Here is a 5,731-nt window from a genome sequence, read left to right on the forward strand (position 1 = left end):
GTGGCTGATGAGCTGTCACCCACGCCGTGGTGGTTGCCGAGGGGTACAGGTGGCGTCTTGTTTCTTTCATAATAAACCTCAGCCGGCGTTGAGGACATCTGGACTGAGGTTTAGACTGTTCATGTTGCGGCATGTGAGCTCTGACAGGTGACGTATGTCCCAGGTAGTGTTTCCATTGACTTCAGCAGGCCTGCTCATTTTTAGAATTTCACCCGTGAAGCGTGACTGTCAGATAACACCGTTTCTAAGCTTTTTGCATTCTTAGCTTTAGCAAATAGACTTTGTTAATTTGGGACTTAAATACGCAAACAACTGACATCACAGAACAACTGCTTTCACTGGCAACAGGCCAGAAGATTGTATCCCAACTTTTCAGACAAAGACCTGACTGTGACTGTTGTTTTCATGTTGTTTGTTTTGATTATATTACAGCCTTAGATGTAGGACCCCAAGGCTGGCAGGCTGCAGAAGACAGCAGCTTCCTTTCAGCTAAACAGTATGGATAGTAATAAAGATGTTTGTTTCTTCGCTGCATTGTTTTGGAAAAGGTTTCTACTTAAGGTGGACTTTCCTCGCATTCAGTAGACTTAACAGGTCTAAGTTCTTGAGAGCCTCTTCAGCACAGCTGCATTTCACACATTTAAGAACCTTATCAACAAGAGAGCTCGGGAGACAACTTAAAATGTCCTGTCAGAGGAAGACAATTTTGCAGCTAACTTTTTATGTGCAGCAGTAGTCCTGCCTGTTCGCTAATAAACTCTGAACTTGTAAACAAATGAGTATGTTTTACAGCATTTTGGAGAAGTGAGGATTTTTCTCTTTTTTTTTTTTTTTTTGGCACCTAAGGAGTTCCTCGTGCAATATAGTGATCTAGTCTATCTCTCTGGACAGGATTGATCTGTCTTGACTTTAAAAAACAGATCTCCTGATATATAGAAAGCTTTTTCTTTAAAAAATGCGTAGCAATAAGTTCGTGTAGTTGTTAGACTTCTAATGTTAAACAGGTTGGTATGTAAATGGAAGAGGCCATTGCCATGCTTAGTTCTACTTCAGACTTGATACAGAGAAATTAATTGCTCCTCTCACAAGACTGTAGGAGATGCCAAAAGTTTCTGGTTAACATGTGACATAAAATGCTTGTGTAATTTCTTGATTTTAACACTCTTCCGCTGCTTCAGGTAGAACTCTGCTCTTGTCAGCCTACCTGCAATAGACTCTGTGAAAGATGGACATAAGTAACTCATGGATTCTGGGGGTTTTGTCTTGTTTTGCTTTTCCCCCGTTATTCACAGTTGGAGTAATACTAGCTTCTTTTGTCTTCTGTCTCTAAAGGAATTACCTTCCACGAAGTAAAAGCAAAAGTCTGTTGTGTTCTTGCTTTGTTTAGCCTAGGTGGCTAGGTGTTCTTAGAAAATACATTACAGAACTTCTCTGACTAGTTTCATTCAGTTTCAAGACTTGTTTTATGGAAGAGGTTGAGCTGAAATATGAAGATAGGTTTTGTATTGCCCTTTTTTCTTTTTTTTAGTGGCATTCTGGGGTCTGAACTTGGGTTCCATTTTTTAAGTCTTTTCCCAGATCTTAAATAGCAATTTAAAGAATTCAAACAAATTCCTCTTTTTTCTATGTGTCGTTTTGTAAAGGTGGATTTTAAAATATATTAAAATATACTGCAAGCTCTCCCTGGGCATGTGTCATTATTAGAACTAATACATACTGGGATCTTGGTGAAGGTTGTTCTTTGGATTTTGTAGTACACAATTGTGTGTGTGGTAGATAAGTTGTACTGAAGCTTAAGTCAAGGGCCCACCACCCTTCATAACATAATAGGCTCAGTCCTCTCTCACCATAAGCTGCATATACTTCCTCAAGTCAGTCCTTTTCATCACAGTGTATGTCAAACTTGAAAGTGTCACAAGGTTTTAGGGGCTCGGCAGGAACCAAAATGCCCTTCCTGCAAACTAAAATTCATCGAAAAAATGAATGCCTGGGGCAGGGGAGAAGAATCGGAGCTCAGTTGTTTCTGTAGCTTTTCATCCCATCAAAATTAGGTGACTGTCAATTATGACACAACAGTGGCTGTAAATAAATAAATACTTTTTTAAAAAAAATATATACAGTTATAAGTTTCTATTGTGATTAATATTCAGGATTTGTCAGCTAAAAGTTTGTAACTTTTTGGGGAACAACTGTAGTGAGCTACTCAGCTGTCATAGATGGTAGAAGAGTGGCAGCTGGAGGCCCTGAGTAGCCCTTCTACTTTGCAGTAAGAAATAAAGTGTTCATGATGATGAGACAGTTATCTTGCATAGTTGCAAGCTGTGATACCATTTAGTTGGTCTTTCGGTAGAAGCTCAAGAGCCAGAAAAAAAACCTCCCACCCCTTAAAAATGACAGTGTATTTTTTTGTTTTTTAAGTGTTGAAATTGTTTTTGTGGCAGGGGGGTAAAGGGGAAGAGGGAAAGTTGCAGTAGGTAGCGGCTCCCTTCCCCTGTGTCAGCAAAGGCTGTCTCCTCTTTCCACTCTCAGTGAAAACAAGAGAGAGGAGGGAGAGACCATCATAGAGAGTTTGGTCACCTCTTCTGTACACATACATCCTTTAGAAAATAATGAGAAAATACTTCTCTTTCCATATGTGGTGCCCTCTTGTACAGATGCTTCCATAAGGAAGTCAGGAATCCCTGCTGCGCACTCAGTGCTGAAGAGAAGTTACAAAAATTGGTGTGATGCAGATGAGCCTGTCTCAACATTAAAATAATGACAGGTAGTTTAGGGGTGTTGCTATAGTTAGGGTATTTTCCGAATGGATGCAGGCTTTGCGCAGAGAGAAGCTATGGGTTGCTCATGAACCTATGATTGCTCTAGTTGATCCTAGGGGGCATCCAGGTGAATCCTCTATGCCTATAATGAGGTTTACTGCAGCTGATTTTCAATTATGGTATTGATTCCTGCTAAGGTTGGCATTTTACATTCAAAAACATGGCTATACATCAAAGCTTTGAGGGACAGGAATGCTTTCTGCACAAGGATGAGTGATGTTTAGCTACCAGATGTGTAACTTCTGGACAGAGAATTTGATCAGAGGCTTTTCTAACATAACTAAAGCAGTTCTGGAAAACCTTTTTCAGTACTGAAAGAAGATACCAAGCAGTCTGTCAGCAAATAACAGCTTTGATGTGTTTGCAGGACTCTGGCACTTGGGAAAAGTCTCATCTGAGTAGATCCTCGAAGAATTTAGCAAATTTTGAGTATACATTCAAACTAGAAACAGAATTTTTTGAAACTTTGAAGACATAAGAAAAATTCAGGAGGACGCATTTAAGAAAAATAACAATATTTATAATATCTAGTTATGAAAGCTAAATTCATTTGAGAATGAGAAATATGCTGCATATAATTTCCTATGTAGACAATATGGCTGCATGGGTATATGTTGTATAGATACTGATTTTTTTGGCAGCAGAAATATGCATGCACGTGCCGTGAATATGGCTTACTGTGCCTGTGCAGATAAATTGTTTTTTCATGGACCATACGTCTGATCCAGTTCTCATCTCAAGTGTGCTGAGCTCCTGTTCTCTGTTAGGACAGGCAGGGTGCCTTCTGTTAGTTATAAAATGGGTAACTGTCATGTTGAGACTCAAAAGTGAATTTGCTGTACAGTATGTGGTTCTGTCGAAGTCAAGGTGCTAGCAAGCTAAGATTTGTATTATTAATAATGTATTTTGAAGAATTGAAGCACATCACCAGTATAGTCTTGTGACTGTTACTTGCAAATATCTTAAGAGTTCATTCTGGGATTAAAAAGTTTCACATAAAATTATTTTTATAATAATCAGAAGTCTGTGGGGAATGTGGTTCCTTACCAGACTTCTGAGGGAAGAGGAGGAAAGAGAGAATTTAACCAAGGCTTTTCTGAATACATTTCCTGGCCTTTTTATCTTTGGCATATACAGCTTGTATACGAGATCTCCTCTCAGCAAGTAGGTTCCAGAAATTGCTTAATAATGGCAATGTTTCTTTTCTGAGCTCTGAATACCGAAGGTGAAAGTGCTTCTTGCTCCAGGATTTCAGTTGCTGTCATCCTGGGAGAAGGATTTACTGAACAGTCAGGTTTAGTGAAGAACATGCTATGAAAAAGTTGAGTTGCAACTCAAGGAAAACTAAGAAGTTCAGTTGTAACTAAAATGCTGACACTTCTCATATGCTTCTGTGACTTTGTCACTGAAATGCTGTGTAGTTATCAGGAATGAACATCATTTGTAGGTTACGGTTGCAGGGACTTCTCCCTACCTACTGACGTTCCACGGATGATTTGCAACAAAGTTTAAAGTTGCTGCACTCTGAGTATCACTGGTGTTGGCAACGGTGTGATGATTCTGTCTGAGGGAAAAGCTCGAGACTTCATCCCCACTCAGTTCTTGATCTCTTCAGGAAAACGGTTTGCAACTCGGATATTTAAAGCACGGAAGGCCAAGTCCTGCGCACACGGGTTATTTCTGAGAAGGTATTTGGCACAAGTCTGATATGTACAAAAATACAGCTCTTACCTGCCCTAATAATCCCCAAGACCCAAAGAGACCTTCATGAAACCTTTGAGGGATTTCTGTAGGCAGTGGCCTTTGGAACGTAACCAGACAGGCATAATGGCTACAGGCAGAAGTCCTAAGTCATTCTGGCTTCTTGTGAAGAGATTAGAGAAAATACAGATACAGTTTATAAGTTTGATGTCCTGGTTTATTTGCTGTTATATAAATGTGCAAGATACAGCTGAAATTAAACAATAGTAGCTATAGAATTTGGCTTATAAGAGCAATTACCTTATTTATGATGTGTTTCTGGCCCCAAATGTGCAAGTCGGCATGGTTTTTTGCTGTCTACTAACTTGAATGACAGGGTTGTGAAAAAGTGCCTCAGAATGTGTAAGAGCATTTTTGTGCATCAGTCATTATCAAATATTTATAATAATTTTAGGCATCACTGAAAAGAGATATTATGAATATCTTTAAATTATGGTTGTGCATACTCTCATATAATATTTTTTCAGTAGAGGATGGTCTCAGATAAACTTCTTATGTCCCTAAGGGTTTTCTTAAGTGATCATTTCAAAGATGGAAACTGTGTGCACGTTATGTTAATTATTCTATAGAAAGCAAATAGCCATGCTTCTAGTTTTAACCTGAGAGCAGTGCTGCTTACTTGCTTTTTTTAAAAAGCAAGCAAAGTGTTTCTGTAAATTCTTTTCGTCTTATATGAATCTTTTTTTTAAAAGCTTAGAATGTGAATTGTACATGCATTGGCTTGTAGCCAGTCTCATCCTTACTGTTCCCAGGGCTCATCTATTGGTCCTGCCACAAACTGGCTGTGGATTGGCAGAGTATCATACAAAATATTGTTCAGTTTAATAGCCATATAAAGTGACTAAAAAAGAGGTTTTGTTGTCAGTGTTTTGTTCTTTTTGTCATGTTTTCAAGAAGCTGTTGACTCATGGGGCCCTATCAAGATATTCATTGTTCCAGTAATCTCGAATATTATTTTTCTACTGATTTTAATCTAATTTTTAGGGGTTTCAAAAACCAAGTTTGTAAATGTGTAAATGCTCCTTTAGTAAAGAATGCCTGTTGTGATTGTTATTTAGAGTGGTTACTGTTAACTAAGTTTGTTGTTTTAATCTGTGTATGTAGGACAGGGAATACTCTTACCCCACCCCAACACCTTTCCTCTCTAGCAG

The sequence above is a fragment of the Aptenodytes forsteri genome, unplaced genomic scaffold (assembly GCF_000699145.1).
Source record: "Aptenodytes forsteri isolate BGI_AS27 unplaced genomic scaffold, ASM69914v1 Scaffold15, whole genome shotgun sequence".
NCBI classification, from domain to species: domain Eukaryota; kingdom Metazoa; phylum Chordata; class Aves; order Sphenisciformes; family Spheniscidae; genus Aptenodytes; species Aptenodytes forsteri.